Source organism: Anabrus simplex, chromosome 3 (assembly GCF_040414725.1).
Source record: "Anabrus simplex isolate iqAnaSimp1 chromosome 3, ASM4041472v1, whole genome shotgun sequence".
In the NCBI taxonomy this organism is placed as follows: Eukaryota; Metazoa; Arthropoda; class Insecta; order Orthoptera; family Tettigoniidae; genus Anabrus; species Anabrus simplex.
In genome coordinates this window covers 482,536,288-482,557,288 of record NC_090267.1, presented here as the reverse complement: position 1 = coordinate 482,557,288, position 21,001 = coordinate 482,536,288, and positions in this window count along the sequence as shown.

Sequence of the window (21,001 nt, the reverse complement as noted above, 5' to 3'; positions counted from 1 at the left end):
TAAAATAACATTTCCTGACTGAATGATTCATCAAATTTTTGGCCGCGGAAAATATCAAAATATGGATGCATTATAATGACGGTGCGTACCTTCGTTTCGGGATTATTGATGGCTAAACGATAAGTTGTATTACAAAACATGTAGTAGAATCGCCGTTCTATTTGGAGAGATCAACAACTTTGGTCCCATGACTTATTGCCGTGTCTCGATTGTTGATACGTTAGATAGTGTTGCATTTCTCTATTATAATTAAACCTTTCAATCTGGATTGTGACTTGCATTAGGGAAAAGGGTAATTAGGAAGAAGGATATTGAAAACTCCCCATCTCCGCTGTGAATGGCAGTTGCCAAATGAGCTTGCCATTATCGTAGAAACTCCCGAACTGGATTGTGATTGGCTGTGCCTGCAATTATCCTAAACACTTCCCCAATGCCTCCTTAAATGGGAAACAACGCATGGCGTCCTTCTTGTTTTGTTTCTAGGATGGCTGTAAGAGGCATGCAATTTAATATTATCTTACTCACTGCCTTTAAAGTAATTTACGGAGAAGTCCGTATACAATGTAGAATACCGTAGAGAAGCACGGGTACATTTGCTAGTATATATGTATATATAATAACATGTCCTGACTGACTGATTCATCGTCGCCTAGCCTAACCTACTGGACATAAAGGAAGGAAATTTAGGGGATACATTTATATTAGAGTGTAGGTGCTCACTAAGGGGGAATTTTTGGATATTTCGTCGCTGAGGGGGTGAAAAGGGGGTGAATTTTTTAAATGAGCATATCTATATCTCAAAAACTTTAAAGTTTACAGACGAAAAATTGGTATTTAGAAACTCCTTTAAAAGTAACGAAGACACGCATTTTTTGTTTTCGGAAATTCCCCTTACGGGGGTGAAAGAGGTGAAAAATGGGTTCAATATCTTTTATGAGGATACTTACATCTCAAAAACTGAAGATGCTACAGGCATGCAAATTGGTATTTGGAATCTCCTTTAAAAATAAAGAAACATGTATTTTTGGTTTTTGGATAATCCAATTAATTAGGGGGTGTGAACAGGAGTGTTGGAGGAAGGGGGGGCGTATTAAAAGACTATATACAGTATATCTCAGAAACGTAAATTGTTACAGGCTTGAAAATTATTATTTAGTGCCATTTGTAAAAGTAAAGAAAAAGAGATAATTTATTTTCGTAAAACCCACATCAGGGAAACTGAAAAATGGGATGAATTATTAAAATTAGAATATCTACAAAACATCTCATAAACTTGACATGTTACAGACGTTAAAATTGATATTTTTATATCTTTTAAAAATAAACAAAATTTTTGTTTTCGGAAAAATCACTTAGAGGTGGTAAAAAGGACTGAAATTTGGGATTTGGAGTGTCCTTTAAAACGAAAACATACGTATTTCTTTGTTTTCGGAAAATACACTTTACGGGGTGAAATAATTGAAAAAATACTTGAATTATTTGCATGAGGACACTTATGTCTAAAGAAACTGAAGTTGTTACAGGCGCGAAAATTGTTACTTGGTATCTCCTTTAAAAATAAATAAACACGCATGTTTTTGGTGGTGGTGGTGGTGGTGGTGGGGGGGGGGGTTGCTGGAATCAACTTAACGGGGATGCGGGCTGAGAAAGTAGTTGAATTCTTTTTATGAGGATATTTATATCTCAACACTGAAGATGTTACGGACATGAAAATTTGTATTAGAAGTTTTCTTTCAAAGCAAAGAAACACGTATTCTTTTTTATACGTAGATTTTCACGGGCACTAAATGATATTATGATAATTATTTGGGGATATTAGGTCGTGTAATAATAAATAAATAAATACTAGCTGACGCGTTTCGATCCTGCGACCAGGATCGTCTTCAGAGCAACAAAGCAAAATGACTACGGTCACTCCATAGTAACCAGACTCAAGATAGAGAGATCCTGTTAGAAATATAGTTCATTCCAGGACCTCCAGAGTCACGGAGAAAGATGTTGACGAGTTAACTATGGAGGGTAGCCATGATGAACTCAGTATATAGCCGTCACCTTTGTTGAAATTATTCGGGTTATTATTATTATTTCGTATGGCAAAGCAAGGATACAGGTGTTTAGCAATTTCTATCGCCTCACGAATGATTCTGGGAATAAAATGTTTCTCTTTACAAATGACAGAAGTTGCATCAAAATTTATTTGATGGTGATTATGTATGGCGTGTTCTGCCACAGCAGACTTCTCTGGCTGGCAAAGACGCAAGTGCTTGCGATGTTCTTTAACCCTTGTTGCTACTTTCCTACATGTTTGGCCAACATAAACTGAACACGCCTTTACCGCCTCGGCCAGGCAGCCCCACTCAAGGAAGTACAAGAGTTTTAATATTTCTGCAGGCTCAATGAAAATACACATTGCGTTTTTCAAATTCAGGTTTGTTTATTCCATGCCGTTTTCACTGTACGTACTGATTAATTCGATGGCGCGAACGCACGAACTCTAGTTGTTGGGGTTCATTTTATCCTCCTACTTGTGGATTGGGGATTGGGTGGCTAAGGGTCACCTTATACACTGACTGACAGAGCAAATGCAACACCAAGAAGGAGTGGTTCGAAAGGGATGAAAGTTGGGGAAAAAGCAGAGACGGCACGGACGAATAATTGATGTTTATTTCAAACCGATATGCAGATTACACAATGCGCACGGCATCGACTCAGTAGGATGTAGGACCACCGCGAGCGGCGATGCACGCAGAAACACGTCGAGGTACAGAGTCAATAAGAGTGCGGATGGTGTCCTGAGGGATGGTTCTCCATTCTCTGTCAACCATTTGCCACAGTTGGTCGTCCGTACGAGGCTGGGGCAGAGTTTGCAAACGGCGTCCAATGAGATCCCACACGTGTTCGATTGGTGAGAGATCCGGAGAGTACGCTGGCCACGGAATCATCTGTACACCTCGTAGAGCCTGTTAGGAGATGCGAGCAGTGTGTGGGCGGGCATTATCCTGCTGAAACAGAGCATTGGGCAGCCCCTGAAGGTACGGGAGTGCCACCGGCCGCAGCACATGCTGCACGTAGCGGTGGGCATTTAACGTGCCTTGAATACGCACTAGAGGTGACGTGGAATCATACGCAATAGCGCCCCAAACCATGATGCCGCGTTGTCTAGCGGTAGGGCGCTCCACAGTTACTGCCGGATTTGACCTTTCTCCACGCCGACGCCACACTCGTCTGCGGTGACTATCACTGACAGAACAGAAGCGTGACTCATCGGAGAACACGACGTTCCGCCATTCCCTCATCCAAGTCGCTCTAGCCCGGCACCATGCCAGGCGTGCACGTCTATGCTGTGGAGTTAATGGTAGTCTTCTGAGCGGACGCCGGGAGTGCAGGCCTCCTTCAACCAATCGACGGGAAATTGTTCTGGTCGATATTGGAACAGCCAGGGTGTCTTGCACATGCTGAAGAATGGCGGTTGACGTGGCGTGCGGGGCTGCCACCGCTTGGCGGGCGGATGCGCCGATCCTCGCGTGCTGACGTCACTCGGGCTGCGCCTGGACCCCTCGCACGTGCCACATATCCCTGCGCCAACCATCTTCGCCACAGGCGCTGCACCGTGGACACATCCCTATGGGTATCGGCTGCGATTTGACGAAGCGACCAACCTGCCCTTCTTAGCCCGATCACCATACCCCTCGTAAAGTCGTCTGTCTGCTGGAAATGCCTCCGTTGACGGCGGCCTGGCATTCTTAGCTATACACGTGTCCTGTGGCACACGACAACACGTTCTACAATGACTGTCGGCTGAGAAATCACGGTACGAAGTGGGCCATTCGCCAACGCCGTGTCCCATTTATCGTTCGCTACGTGCGCAGCACAGCGGCGCATTTCACATCATGAGCATACCTCAGTGACGTCAGTCTACCCTGCAATTGGCATAAAGTTCTGACCACTCCTTCTTGGTGTTGCATTTGCTCTGTCAGTCAGTGTATATTCTTCTGGAATCCTTTATTTGACCCAGATTTCTTCAAAAACATTTTTGTGGGTATTCTATTCCTTCCTTATTGGCATTTTTCCAAAGTTCGGCTGTGATCTGGTTTTCTCCCGTTGCTTTGTTGTTTTTAAGGCTCGATACGATCTTTTCTAGTTCCTCGAAGGCTGGCGGCTGTGAGTCGGGATTGGTATTTGTTGGAACGTTGAATGTCACGTTTTCAACTGGCGTTTCACAGTTGAAGTGATTTTCAAATTAGTCGGTTAGTATCCTGTAGTTGTTGTGTTGTTATGCGCTATATTTCCGTTATTGTTCCGTAACTACAGAGTCGGTGGCTTCTACTTTGTTGTTCTCTGTTTAATGATCTGAACTGTCTGGATGTTGGACTTCTCTAGATCTTTACGAACTTTCTTAATCCATGCCGTCGTTGTCTTCTTGTTCCACACCTTGTTAAATAACTTCATTATTGTTATTTAATACTTCTACCCTCCAGGGTTGCTCCAAGTTGCGAACCCAGGGTGAATTTTCCCTCTCGGTGACTTCTTTATGACAGACAGGAGATACTGTGCATGTTTTGTACCGCCCTCACCCACAGGAGGAAAACAAACCGATTTTATCTCACCAAGTTGATTTAGTATCATAATAACCATTAACACATCTCGCCATCAACACTATTCGGGAATACCAAATTTTGAAGCTTTCAGTACTTCTTTTTGTACCGGTTATTGTCTATGTTTCATTTCCATATAAAGCCCACCTGTTGGACACGATCGTCCAGGCATCAACTCTATATGGCATGGCACACAATGGTTAGCAGGTAGGAGGGTTGGTGGTATACATTTTACATTGTCTACATTACGTGCCAAAAGCCTGGATAAAATTCAAAAACTCTCTGCACTGTTCACATGGAGTTAAGGCATATGACGTGGTTGACTGTGATTCATCTGTCGGATGGAGCCGTTAAGCTTTCAGCAGAACTCTTGGTGTTATTCGATCACAGTAAGCTATGTGCCGTCACCGGGTTTCACCCTCTCTTTACCTCATTAGCATCTTCTCACATCCCATTCAGGGTACAGTACCAAGTTTGGTTGAGAGCTATGCTGAAACACACACATCTCGGTTATTTTGGACTTTTTTTTACACTGTTTTCAACCTCCAATACCGATGAAAACTTAAACGGCATTCAGAGTGTCACTATCTTAACCATTCCTAAAATTATAGAATTAACACAAATATTGGTCGTTTACGATTATTTTTTCACGTTACTCTCTTACAAACTTCAACCGTAGGAGTGCTAGAGGTGTCCTAATGCCACAGTATTTTTCTCCAGATAAGTCATATGTGTACCAACTTTGGTTGAGAGACATGCTGGATTATACATGCATCTGTCCATAATCTCGGTTATTTTGGCCATTTTATTTTTCACCCCTTCCCCCCCTTTCCCAATCGAATGATGGCCGCCTCGGCGATTTACTGGTCCTCCTACCCAGTTTTATTCATCCACAGACCCAAAGTCTCAGGCTCCAGGACACTGCCCTTGAGGCGGTAGAGGTGGGATCTATCGCTGAGTCCGAGGGAAAAACCAACCCTGGACAGTAAACGGATTAAAAGGAAAGAAAGAAAGAAAGAAAGAGAGAAAGAAGGAAGAAAAGAAAGGGATTCCAAGAACATTTATTTGTCAGTTCGTCAGTAAGTTAACTCCCCGGGAATTTATAACTGTTAGCTTCTTCAATTTGTCGTAACTAATTTAGGAACAAATTAGTTTATTGCCCTCCTCTGTAGTGTAGTGGTTAGTGTGATAAGCTGCCACCCCAAGCGACCCGGGTTGGATTCCCGATTCTGCCACAAAATTTGAAAAAAAAAGTGGTACGAGGCCTGGAAAGGGGTCCATTCAGCCTCGGGAAGTCAACTGAGTAGAAAAACCAAAACCCAATGGCACTACAGCCCTTGAAGGGCCTTGGCCTACCAAGCGACCGCTGCTCAGCCCGAAGGCCTGCAGATTACGAGGTGTCGTGTGGTCAGAACGATGAATCCTCTCGGCCGTTATTCTTGACTTTCTAAACCGGGACCGCTATCTCACTGTCAGATAGCTCCTCAATTCTAATCACGTAGGCTGAGTGGACCTCGATCCAGCCCTCAGGTCAAGGTAAAAATCCCTGACCTGGCTGGGAATCGAACCCGGGCTTCCGCGCAAGAGGCAGGCACGCTATCCCTACACCACGCAGCTGGCCTCAACTGAGTAGAGGGGATTAGATTCCCACCTCAGCCATCCTCGAAGTAGTTTTCCGTGGTTTCCCACTTCTCATCCGGGCAAATACCGAAATTGAACCTAACTTAAGGCCACGACCGCTTCCTTCCCTCTTCCATTCCTTCCGATCTTCCCATCCCCCACAGAAGACCCCTGTTCATAATAGCAGGTGAGGCTGTCTGGGCGAGTTACTGGTCCTCCTACCCAGTTTTATCGCCAGACCCATAGTCTTAGGCTCTAGGACATTGCCTTTGACGTGGTAGGTGAGGCCGAGGGAAAACCTAACCCTGGACGGTAAACCGGTTAAGAAAGAAAGAAAGAAAGAAAGAAAGAAAGAAAGAAAAGAAAGTGATATCAAGAAAAATCCATAAAAGAACTTCGGAGTTTTGAGGAAAATATTTTATTAAAGTAAAAAATTAAGAATAATGTATTCTACATGGTTTGAAAGGTATTATTGTCAAGTTTTTGTTTTGTAATTTAGTGCAGTTCATCCTACCCGCCGGCTTTTGTTTCGAAAAACTTCCAGTTCCTTTAAAAGCACGAAGCCATTGACGAATGGTTTGGTTAGTAGCGCATCACCACTACTGTATACTCGCGTCGAGAGGTCCGCTGTGCAGTAACAACTGATCCAGTTTCTATGAGCCAAGGGGAGGGTGTGACATGTGCCTCACTGATTTCGATGACAATTTTGGAGGGACGTTCTATGTTGAAAATAAAGACGCACGTGTTTCGGTGTTTTGCTAGACATTTCCTAATTTTGAAAAAAATCGAGGTCAAAATTGATGAGGGGAAGTCGTATTTTCAATGCTATACATGGAAAGATCGTCTAAATATATTTTTTAATATGATATGGGGTCCATAAATATAACATTCGAGTTATTAACGGTTTTGTGTTTTCATGCTGTAGCAGAGCGTGGTCGGTGTCAGACTACCAAGCCGCTTGTCCGCGTTCGATTCCCGGGCATGATATTTTTTGTTTATATACAATATTTGGGTTAATGCGATAATATTCTGATAATAAAATAGTTTTCTATCCATTTTTATCAAGTAAAAATCGGTAGGTGTGATTAATAATCAAATAAATATATATAATGTACTTATATATATTCTTACTATGTATAACCATATTATTGCCTAATCTTAAGTGATCATCTATTCGTAAGCGTTCTCGCAATCATCGTGGTGAGATGCACACATGTTTTTAGACATCGAAATCGGTGAGGCACATATCAGAGCGCTCCCCATGTGAGCCTTCTATTGTGCCGTCACCATTGCACTGCACTGCACTGACAGGTCAGGCCGCTACTCGGTCACTTTGAGGTCAACGCTCCGCAGTACTCACGGCGTGCATAAACATTTTTGAGATACGGATTTCATTGTAATTGTTATGATCTAATGTGAGTTATGTAACGCCGCTTGCTCGCTATGATCATCCCTTCTGTTTGAACCAACACCCCCCCCCCTGACATGCTGGTCAGGAAGTGGCAAGAGGTCGATTGCCATTTGATGTATGGCGCGCCGTAAATGGGGGACATATTCAACTGAACTAAACTGTAAAAGAAATCTGACAATTTAAAAAGAAAAAACATTTTTCAGCCGGCAACGTAGCGGTCCCCACAGTACGGGCAACGTAAAATTAACTATTTTCCTCAATTGTGCCGAAAGTTGGAAGGGATAAAGTGCCCGGAAATGTTCAAATTATAAGTCTTGGGTAGCACCATCAAACTAAACAAATTCGAAAATCACTTCCGGCCTAAAAGCAGTTTTGTTAAAACAATCCAAAATATCTTCTTTCTTTACTAGTTTTGTTTTCGATTCAAATCCTAGTCAACTTATTTACGTAATTATTTCTGTAATGTGTTCCTTAGTTCAATACCCTCATTAGTTCTTGATTTTTGAAAAATGTCCACACCGAATGTAGGTACAAAGGCTTAAGTGAAACTCTGCATTAACTCACATTAGCGCTCGTAGTGGTGCTAAAGTGAAACTCTGCATTAACTCACATTAGCGCTCGTAGTGGTGTTTAAGTGAAACAATGTATTGACTCACATTAGCGTTCGTAGTGGTGCTTAAGTAAAACAATGTATTGACTGACATTAGCGTTCGTAGTGGTGCTTAAATAAAACAATGTATTGACTGACATTAGCGTTCGTAGTGGTGCGCAAGTGAAACAATGGATTGACTCACATTAGCGCTCGTAGTGGTGCTTAAGTAAAACAATGTATTGACTCACATTAGCGCTCGTAGTGGTGTTTAAGTGAAACAATGTATTGACTCACATTAGCGCTCGTAGTGGTGTTTAAGTGAAACAATGTATTGACGCACATTAGCACTCGTAGTGGTAAAAAAGGCAAACTGCTAATCTAATCGACCGGATAACGATGATTAAGGAAAGGATCGTAATTTTAAAGAAGAAATAAAGAATATATTCTCATACATTTTTATATTCGTAGCTCATATTCACAGGTTGATTTCAACATTGAGTTGCTTGCCTGAAGCGCTAGAACTGTGGAATTTTATTGTATTAAAATATTTAACTTCAAAACCCCGGAGTTCTTTTGTGGATAGATATTATCGTTATCAACTAGAAATTCTCACTATATATAAATAATCAGTAACTTAATATGAAGAATAGCATATAAGACGTTGCCTAGTCCACGGTTATAGCCAACTGCTAACCTGGTAGGACACTTGACCTGTAAAATACCGAACATCAGATATTCAGCGAAGGAGACGCTATTCTTCATTGTGCTAGACGCGCCCTATACGTGGAGTCGATCGTGCTACGGAAGCGAGGAGCTGGGTAAATCTTCACCCGTTTTCCCATCACCCCCACCCACTTATAAATTCCGCCACCGTCATGTGAGGTGGAGATCGCAAATGGGGCGGAAGTTATCCCCACCCCAACACAGGACATAAATCTCCGGTGTACATGGCACTATCGGTAACCAGGTGATTGAAAGTTCGTGGAGGACAGTCGGTGCATCAAGTGCGCACGCCGCAATCAGGGCAATTAATAAAGCTCTGTTCCGTGTGCTACCTAACGAGTGTTCAGCTATATTTTTAATAAGCACCCGACCAGAGAAACATCGTAACCTCTAATCTGGTCACTTGCTCTAGTTGCATTAGGTTTGATAGTTTTACGGGGAAGATTCATTAGTTCTTCGTATTTATTTTATTAATCATGTGGGATGGCTTGCCCGGCCCGCGGTGTAATTGGCAACGCGTCTGCCTGTCACCCGGCAGCCCCGAGTTCGATTCCCGGCCAGGTCAGGGATTTTAATGTTGAAAACATTTCTTAGCAGACAAAGTAGGGTTCCCCATACCACAAAAAATGAAAAATAAAGCAATTTCCTCAACTGTGGAGAAAGTTGAACAGATAATAATAATAATGTTATTTGTTTTACGCCCCACTAACTATATTTTTACGGTTTTCGGAGACGCCGAGGTGCCGGAATTTAGTCCCGCAGGAGTTCTTTTACGTGCCAGTAAATCTACTGTCACGAGGCTGACGTATTTGAGCACCTTGAAATACCACCGGACTGAGCCAGGGTCGAACCTGTCAAGTTGGGGTCAGAAGGCCAGCGCCTTAACCGTCTGAGCCACTCAGCCCGGCAGTTGAACAGATAAAGGGCCCGGAAAGGTTTCAAATTTTGAGTCAGCTCTACCAAACTAAAAAACAAAAAATTCGAAACTCACTTCCGGCCTAAATGCAGTTCCGGAGAAACAGCCTAAAATCGCTTGATTCCTTACTTGTTTTGTTTTTGATTCAAATCCTAGCCAAACTAACTTATTGAGGTAATTATTTCTGTAATGTGCTCCTTTGTTCAAAATGTCCACACCGAATGTAGTTGTAATGGATAAAGTGAAACTCTGCATTGACTCACATTAACGTTCGTAATGGTGATTAATAATAATAATAATAATAATAATAATAATAATAATAATAATAATAATAATAATAATAATAATAATAATAATAATAATAATAATAATAATAATGTCCGCCCCTGTGGTGTAGTTCTTAGCATGATTAGCTGCCCGTCCCGAAGGCCCGGGTTCGATTCCCGTCTTTGCCACGAAATTTGAAGAGTGGTACAAGGGCTGGAACGGTGTCCACTCCGCCTCGGTAGGTCAACTAAGTAGAGGGGCTTCGATTCCCTCCTCAGCCATCCTCGAAGTGGTTTACCGTGGTTTCCCACTTCTCCAGGCGAATGCCGGTATGGTACCTAACTTAAGGCCACGGCCGCTTCCCTCCCTCTTCCTTGTCTATCCCTTCCAATCTTCCCATCCCCTGATCAGGCCCCTGTTCAGCATAGCAGGTGGGGCCCCGCCTCGGCGAGGTACTGGTCATTCTCCCCAGTTGTATCCCCCGACCCAAAAGGCCCACGCTCCAGGACACTGCCATTGAGGCGGTAGAGGTGGGATCCCTCGCTGAGTCCGAAGGATGAACTAACCCTGGAGGGTAAACAGATTAGTAAAGAAGGAAATAATAATAATAATAATAATAATAATAATAATAATAATAATAATAATAATAATAATAATAATAATAATAATAATTTCGTGTGGCTGTTTCTAGCTGGGTGCAGCCCTTGTAAGGCAGACACTCCGATGAGGGTGAGCGGCATCTGCCATGTGTTGGTAACTGCGTGTTATTGTGGTGTTATGTGTGGGTGGGAGTTGCAGGGATGTTGGTGACAGCACAAACACGCAACCACCGAGCCATTGGAATTAACTAATGAAGGTTAAAATCCCTGGCCTGGCCGGGAATTGAACACGGGTTCCTCTGAACCGAAGGCCAGTACGCTGTTCATTCAGCCAACGAGTTGGAAATAATAATAATAATAATAATAATAATAATAATAATAATAATAATAATAATACCCGCCTCTGTGGTTTAGTGGTTAGGATGATTAGCTACTAGTCCCGAGGCCCCGGTTCGATTCCCGCCTTTGCTACGAAATTTGAAATATGGTACAAGTGCTAGAACGGAGTCCACTCAGCCTCGAGAGGTCAATTGAGTGGAGTGGGGATCGATTCTCACCTCAGCCATTCTTGAAGTGTTTTTCTGTATTTTCCCATTTCTCCTCCAGGCAAATGCCGGGACGGTACCTAACTTAAGGCCACGGCCGCTTCTTTCCTTCTTCCTTGTCTATCCCTTCCAATCTTCCCATCCGTACTCGAGGCCCCTGTTCAGCATGACAGATTAGGAAGCCTGGCAAGGTACTGGTCCTCCTCCCCAGTTGTATCCACGACCCAAAGTCTCCCGCCCGAAGACACTGCTCTTGAGGTGGTAGAGTTAGGATGCCTCGCTGAGTCCGAGGGGAAAACCAAACCTGGAGGGTAAACGCATTAATAAATAATAATAATAATAATAATAATAATAATAATAATAATAATAATAATAATAGTAATAAGATATTTACGAGTTCTAGAATATATTTCGTTTTCTCACAATTCATGAGCATCGCCGTTGTTTTGTGTACTCACTCACTTTTCTTCGAATGATTGGAACTCTTCATCCCCTCTGTGAGTTGAGTCAAACGATGTATTATTTGTACCCACCCTCCTGTCCTTTAAAACCCAGAAACATATCCACGATTCTATACTTCTCTGTGTAGTAGAGAAATTATGCGAAAGCACAGTTTCCTATGCTGTCATTCCCACGTCACATAGTATGTCCAAGGAATTGTAAAACTCTTAGTTTACATACGGACGGCCGGGCTGAGTGGCTCAGACGGTTAAGGCGCTGGCCTTCTAACCCCAACTTGGCAGGTTCGATCCTGGCTCAGTCCGGTGGTATTTGAAGGTGCTCAAATACGACAGCCCCGTGTCGGTATTTTTACTGGCACGTAAAAGAACTCCTGCGGGACTAAATTCCGGCACCTCGGCGTCTCCGAAGACCTTAAAAAGTAGTTAGTGGGACGTAAAACAAATAACATTATTATTATACATACGGACGATAATCTGAATGTGAGTTAGAGCTGGTTTATAATGAAATAATTGGTGCGATATACTGTCCAAGGTTTGCTTAACACTGGGCGAATTGGCCGTGCGGTTAGGGTCGCGCGGGTGTGAACTTGCACCTGGGAGATAGTGACTTCGAATCCCACTGTCGACAGTCCTCCTGAAGGTGGTTTTCCGTGGTTTCCCATTTTCCCACCAGGCAAATGCTGGGGCTGTTCCTTAATTAAGGCCACGCTCGCTTCTTTTGAACTCCTAGGCCTTTCCTATCCCATCGTCGCCATAAGACCTATCTCTGTTGGTGCGTCGTAAAGCCAGTAGAAAAAAAAAAGTTTGCTTAACAGTCTTCGTCAATACCACATTTCTAAAGATAGATTTTCTTCAGGTTTATAGCATGAAGATTCCATGTCTCGGCTCCACAGAAAAAACTGAAAATACTGGACTGGATACTTCTCTCATTTTCAGTGGCAACAAAATACCCCCTCGTAATCGTTACAGGACCTGATGTAATAATTAATAATTAATGTTATTTGCTTTACGTCCCACTAACTACTTTTTACGGTCTTCGGAGACGCTGAGGTGCCGGAATTTAGTTCCGCAGGAGTTTTCTTACGTGCCAGTAAATCTACCGACACGAGGCTGTCGTATTTGAGCACCTTCAAATATCACCGGACTGAGCCAGGATCGAACCTGCCAAGTTGGGGTTAGAAGGCCAGCGCCTTAACCGTCTGAGCCACTCAGCCCGGCAGAATGTGATGTTGCTTCGCGTACTTTAATTGTCGGAATGTCCGACTCCATGACTAAATGGTTAGTGTGCTCACCTTTGGTCTAAAGGCTACCGGTTTCGATTCCCGGCCAGGCCGGGGATTTTAACCTTCATTGGTTCGTGGGCTGGGTGTGTGTGGCGTCTTCAGCACTCGAGTTCCTCACAGGTAGGGCCCCTTTCTCACAGACGCGCAGGTCGCCTATGAGATGTCAACTCGAAAGACCTGCATCAGGCCTCTTCTGAGGCCACACGACATTATTAAAATTCTGTGAGATCTATTTTCTAGAGATTTAGCCACTCATTCAACCACTAATTAACTAATCCAGTAGGCCTAATTTCCGTACGCCAGAGGTGCTCATGCTGGGCATTCCGTCTCGCGGGCGCCAATCCTTGTAAGCGGGCGGACAGACAGGCGATGAGCGCAGCGTACGCTATTGAGCCACAGTGACGTCGTGGCTACGGCACAGGCAGTGGAGGTTGGGCGATGTTCCCCCGGTCACTCTCGATCACAGCGGCGATACCCGAGATTGAAACGGAGGTAGAAAATAAAGAAAGAAAGAGGGCAGAAATCCACGCCATTTTCAATTTACGCTGTAAGAAATAAGGGTTAGGTGAAGGAATTTGATCCACGAAATGTCAGTGTAATATTTGTCCCAAATGGAAGATAATAATTGCTTTTACTCAAATAAAGTATAAAATCTGCGGTAAATGAAGAAATAGTACGCAAAATTTTACTTGTAAAGAATAATATGAATGCATAGGCTACTTTAATACCTTACAGGTATTTTTTCTGCTACGTCCCAGCTCTTCCGTAAGTGTTTTGTTTGTCTAACACTATCGTGTGTGATTTCTTTGCTCACTGAAGTTGTCTGAATTAATTAGGTGTCTTTTCTTCATGTTGCTCATTCGTTTTGTGTCCTAACTCATTCATTAAGTGATATATTTATTGGTCCAGAGATCATGCTGTTTTGCTGTTTGAACTGCCCGCGCTAGTCACATGGACAAAGATAATGAGAATTCACAGATATAGCACTCCTATTCGTCGGTGCTAGCCCTGGACCTCAAGAAAGAAACAAAAGACGGCACGCGCAGCGGAATGCAACATAAGGGAGTCCTGTCTACAGCCCGTAAATACTGTACGCATATATATTTCTCTTGTAACGACGGCATTTGTTAATGTACCGCAGATTTTAGACTTTATTTGAGTAAAAGTAATTATTGTCTTCCACTTGGGACAAATATTATAGTGACATTTCGTGGATCACATTCGTTCACATAACCGAAATAAGTTATTTACGTTCATTGCAGTTTATGTATTTTCACCGGATACAATAAAGAGTTAGTCCTACAACCTCAAATATTTTTATAATGCACGTAATGAATTACAATCTCCACTATTAAATTTGAAGACGTGATTTAGAAATATTTCTAATATAGTACGGAGTTAAGGTGGATAAGATGTTGCTTGTGCTTGTTTGGGTTTAAATTATCTGATAATCCAAAACTCGCCAACAATGCAATCATGCTTACTAGGAATAACATCAGTTAGGTTATTTATCTGAAGGCATACCATACATCTATCTGATAGATATACAGTAAGTTATTTACATTGTTATTGTACTTTAATCTTGGATAGTAAATATCTATGTTTTCACTCGTGATAAAACTTCCTCTCCCCATTTAAAGGCTGGCTGTTATCATCGGACGCCCGCTAAATTTTAAATATTATTTTCAGAAATTCAGTGAACAGAGGAAATCACACAACACTATAACACTGTGCAAAATCAAGCAGTAAACTTGTTGAATTATGTCATTATATTACTTTTTGCTTAATGAATAACAGGAATTGTACTTTTAAAAGTGGAAATACTGTCATGTCCATCCAAGGAACTGAAATCGTAGAAAAACGGGACAAGGTTTGGACGTTCAGGTAATTTATGGTATTTATGCCAATCAGAAATAGTACATGTACAAAAGTGCTTCGGAAAAGTAAGGTAAGAAGAAGTCTGACGGGTGAGGAGTTCACATTGAGCTAAAATAGCGTATAGTCTTCAGTTCCGGAGTGTCCGAGGACAGGTTTTTTGATTTGAAACCTGTAGGCGATCTGCGCGTCGTGATAAGGATGAAATGATGATGAAGACCACACATACACCGAGCCGCCGTGCCAGCGGAATTAACTGAGGATGGTTAAATTTTCCGACCCTGCGGGGAATGGAACCCCAGACCTTTGTAAGGAAAGGCCAGCACGCTAACCATTTAGCCATGGAGACTGACTTTAATAACCTAATATAAAACTCATCTCCGAACAGACCATGAAGTCCTGGACGGTGTGGAAGGTGAACGCTTGGTACTTGGTGGGGTGGAATGGTTAGCTCTACACCCGGCCGCCTTTGCCTCCACGAATTAACCTGTACTCATTTCTTATATGGGCTGAGTGAACCTGAGGAAGTGTACGACTTTACATGTCAGATTCTAATCATCGGTTTCCTTCGGATCAGACCATATTATATTTCTCCCTCTCGTTTATCCAAATGTTACATACAATTGGAATTTCTTTATCTCAACGGGGAGAAAGTTTTATCTTAGAACAGCATTTCAAGCGAACTGTTTTGTCGTTACCAGGCTGCTTGCGTCTCTTGCCAATTTACTCTCGGAGCACGTACGTATGGGACACACAGCCCAGGGATGAACGCAGGTGGGCACTGAACGAACTTCTATAGAGTATTGCTTCAATATTATTTACAGAACAATAAAAATGTATTCTTAACTGCAACAAAATCTCTCACTGTGTCCGAGGATAAAGCGAGAGTAGGTGCGATTTTGGTCTGGAGGTACTTTAACCACGCAACAGAAGAGGATAATAAGAAGTAGTGATGGGATAATCGAATACTTTTAATAATCGAAAAACCTCCATCCAATTATTTAAATAATCGATTAAATAATCGAAAAAATAATCGAATGAGTTTCAAATATCATTCAGTTGCAGTGATGGCATAATCGAATACTTTTGGTATTCGAATAACCTCCACCCGATTATTTAAATAATCGAATAAAGTAATCGAAAGGAGCAGTTCACTACTCGATTACCTCGTTGATTCTAATGGAGTTTCGGATGGATAAATAAAAAAAATGGAAAAATCGATAAAAATGATCGAATAAATCGAATGGGTAATGTAATCGAATAATCGAATAAGCGATTATTTTGTATTCGATTATTCCACCACGAGTAAGATGTTATGTTCTCTTAACTCTTTAATATGACGTCGGAATGTCGATTATTTCTGCATCTAGAGAAAGAAGACTCAAGTGTTTGAAATGTGGGCGTAACGGCGGATCTTGGGGATCTCTTGCACTGACCCCAACACAAATGAAGAGGTTCTTCATAGAATGAACTGTCAATCTCAGCTGATGATGCCTGTTGAAAATAAGCTTGAATATCCGGGACACAACATGTAGAACGAGAAAAATGTCGGGTTGTACATGGAATACTTGAGTGGTTTAGTTGCAAAATGAGTTTCATCACCTTTTTGTAAAACTGTTGTGTTGCTGGGCTTTTCCCTCCAAATAGTCCTTTAGAATCGTCTAAGTGCAGACCAGTTCATATACGGATACATCATGCTATATAAGACTCACAATTTGAAAACTTTCTGGGTCCTAATAGATAGATGATTGCCTAGTTGTACTTCCTCTAAAAACAATAATCACCATCACCAATCACCTTTAGTCCTTCAACTTTCGGTATAATTGAGGAAATTGCTTAATTATATATTTTTAGTTGTATGGGGCCGCTACTTTGTCTGTTAAGAAATGTTTTCTACATGGAATTTCTTGCAGGGATACCGACGGGACGGTGTGATTCGAATACTCCCCCCCCCGCAATAAAACCCTAGGCACTACAGTCCCTACAGGACCTTGTTCTACCAAGCGATCGCTGCTCAGACCGAAAGCCTGCAGACTACGAGGTGTTGTGTGGCCAGCACGACGAATTCTCTCGGCCGTTATTCTTGGGTTTCTAGATCAGGGCCGCTATCTCCCCGTCAGATAGCTCCTCAGTTCTAATCACGTAGGTTGAGTGGACCTTGAACTAGCCCTCAGATACAGGTAAAAATCCCTGACCTGGCCGGGAACCGAACTGGGGGACTCCGGATAAGAGGGAGGCACGCTACCCCTACACCACGGGGTCGGCGATCGTTTGGCAAACCTACTTCGATGAACGTTGCTAAGGATTCTCGTATCAGTACCAGATTCAGCGAGGTCCCTAGGATAACAGATTGTAAGGAATCTTTAAGGTATATAATGTCCGGCTCCATGGCTAAATGGTTAGCGTGCTGGCCTTTGGCCACAGGGGTCCCGGGTTCGATTACCGGCAGGGTCGGGAATTTTAACCTTAATTGGTTAATTTCCCTGGCACGGGGACTGGGTGTATGTGTCGTCTTCATCATCATTTCATCCTCATCACGACGCGCAGGTCACCTACAGGTGTCAATCTATAGACCTGCATCTGGCGAGCCAAACTTGTCCTCGGACACTCCCGGCACTAAAAGCCATACGCCATTTCATTTCATTTCAAGGTATATAATGTTACGCACGTGTATCTAATTCAAGAAGTTATTATTTTCTTTGATTTTGTTATAGTTAGTTATCTTAATTATTTTATAACTAACAGTGTCTAAACATTTGAATATTATAACGTTAGAGGTTTTTGGGCCAATGGCCGTAGCCGTGTTGAAACACCGGATCCCGTGAGATCTCCGAAGTTAAGCAACATTGGGCGTGGTTGAGAAGTGGATGGGTTGCCACGCGCTGTTGGTGGGGGGTAAGGGAATGGAGGAGCGGAAAGGAACTGGCCACCCTACCGCACATAAACTCCGGCTCAGGCACACCTCTGCGGACGTTCGGACTTGCCTTCGGGCAGAACACACCCTTACCTTAGAGGTTTTTGGGATATATTGATACATTCAGGCCTACATTGAGCATATCAAGCAGTAGAAATTGAGACCAAAGTACTTTAAGGTGAGTACTCACGCAATCAAACCCTGAAGTACAAATCAAAAAACAAACATTCAACAAACAATAGTTGTAATAAAAATACTACGAGTACCATTTTTAAGAATGAAACTTTCTGCACCAATTCATATCAAACGTAGCCTTCTGTGTCTGTTGGTCTTAGAAATACATGTATTTCATTAAAATTATTCACCGAGCGAGGTGGCCGTGCAGTTCGGATCACGCAGCTGTGAGCCCGCATTCTGGAGATGGTGGGTTCGAATCGCACCGTCGACAGCCCTGAAGAAAGTTTAACATGGTTTTCCATTTTCACACCAGGAAAATGCTGGGAATGTACCTTAATTAAGGCCATGGTGTCTTCCTTCCCGCTTCTATCCGTTTCACGCATTTCCACCGCCGAAAACTTCCGGTGAGTTAGATATTTTAGCTTGTTTTTAGGTCATCAGCCTGGAAACGGATGGGTATGTGGAAAATAAGTTCCTGTTAGCTTTTTATTGTGTCATAAGCCTCTTAAGAGAGGGGTATGTGGAAAATAAGTTCATTTTAGCTTGCTGTTGGGTCATCAGCCTGGAGGTTATTTGGGTCCTCAAAATAGCACCATGAAAAATTATGAGGTTATAGTGAAACGACAAACATCGATGGCTGCCCCAAAATGAGGCATAGAAATCAAGGTGAGAAGTGAGGTAGTTTGCCGTTGCTTTCCTCATTTGGACAGAAAGTGCTATTGTAGCACGACTAGCCATAGGAGTAGCACGTTTCACAAGATCTAGACGCATTAGCCATGCTCTGAATGTGATTACTCAGCACCATCAGCAGCTTCCATTATTGAGGCGAGGACGTCAGAGTAAGCTGTCGAGGAGAGAGATGAAAGAAAGATTAATGAACAGCAACTGAGAAAATTTCGACTTATCAAGAGATCATGATTCATAATGGAATTACATAAGAAACAATTAACCAATTTATCAGGAAATTGTTGCTGGATCGTCGACGTTATGATTAAACGTGGTCATCTCAATACATCTCGGATGTTTAGAGTATTGATAGGTTAGAACGCAAACTTACTGAACAAGTGTATTAGCCCGGACAACAGTTCTGCTATGAGATTTGCATAAACAGCTGTGGTCCCGCCTATTGCAAACCCAGAAGTTATATTACTCTGGCTACCTTACGGAAGAGCAGGCTGGCCGACACTTTCTACTGCCCAAATTAGTTTATATTCTAACCTATTACAAGACATTCTCCCAAACTGGACCTAATGTGGACTGGGAGGGTGTTGAGTTTCAGAAATGTCGAGTTATTCGCAATTCATAATATATTATCCTAACTAGCAAATGTACCCGTGCTTTGCTACGGTATTCTACATTGTATACGGATTTCTCCGTAAATTACTGTAAATGGACTGAGTAAGACTATATTAAATTGCACCTACAAACCGACTTCACCATCAGACGACTCGTTTAGAGTTCTACATGTTTGGTCCTGTGACATTTTCCCGTCTCTCCTATATTGATTGTTTAGATTCAGTTATTCAGTGAGTGGGGGTGAAATTTGGTACAGTTTTCACATACTACTTTATTTTTTGATTTTCATGTGACCTTGGAATCATAAAAGTTTGCAAACGTATGGCCACTGGTCATGTCAATGTGCCTGCCCAATGCCATGATTTCATCTTTCCTATAAGTGTGCCAACAATAACATGCACGTGTAAAAAGTACAACATTAACTTGAACTCAAGAAATGCAGTACTATTTAACGAATAAGGGATAGAGATACGACAAAATATCATAGGTTCAAAGTTGTAGGTCTCTCCAAATTGAAACGCGATCTTTTGTGGTACGACTTACGGTTTAGCTACCAATTATTCCGAAAGGAAGGTATGCACCGTCATTAAAACTTCATCCATATTTCGATATTTTTCGGGACCAATAGTTATACATTTTGTCGTGACCTACCTGTCCTGTGAGACGATCTCGTAGGTTGGTCACCAGGCCGTTGGATGTTGAAGTATTACCTGTCCTGCCGAGCGGAATGTAGGAAGGTAATTGTAGGTATGACTCGTCCCGCAACTCCCGAAATAAAAGATGAAATTATTTCTCCGTCCTTTATTATTGAGGACACTAAAACTACTATGTACAGTATATTTACAAGTCTGAATGTGAAGATCTAAAGAGAGAGCGAGCTTGTTCCACGCGCCTACTGTCCTACTACGCGTCTATCTGAATCTTGCCCTACGGCACTTGGGCTACGCCCGAACAGAATATCGTTCTGACAAGTAAGAACTACTGGCTGGAAGAAGGCCCCGCGCCATCTTGGCCAGGGGTTATATCTCCGCTCCTGAACTCAAAGTTCTATCCCTACCTCCTTGGGTCTTACGGGCATTGCTAAACTGATCATCCAGTCACTAGCGCCCTCAAGTGGCTATTCTCAATAGTTGTCACAGTAAGTGCTGCTACCTAGGCACTACTGTCTTACTTTATCGTCATCTTTCCTTGTTTCCCTAGTGCATCTGTACTGACCCTGAATGGCCTTGCACTGGGCTTTATTTCTTTGTCGGCTTCGGCGGCCCGCTGCCATACTAGCTCTGTTTGTCGATACACAGTAAATACCTTGTTGTGATCAACAAGTCCCCGCTCTTAGTCAACTCTTGTGTAAGCGCACTTCGCAAGCTCTCTCCACTACATGTAACTTCTTGAAATGTTTCCCTTTTCTTACAGTAACTAAATCTGCCTATAATTATTATTCAATTACATTAATGCTACAAGGTGTCTCCTGTCTTTGATTATCATTCTAACACTAATTAATCTCCTCTGACACCTTGAGCTCAAGACTCGGCTGCTAACCCCGGCTGCCTTCCACCTGGCAGTCCGTCGGTTCGAGTCCGTGGGAGGTCGGTGCACGACATCTCCCCCCTTAGGGAAGAAATGGATGCAACCATACGTTGCGTCCATTTCTGTCCTACACTATTTATACTCTGATGTTACTTGTGCGTAACGATCGGCGACCCTGTGGTGAAGGGGAAGGTTGTTCT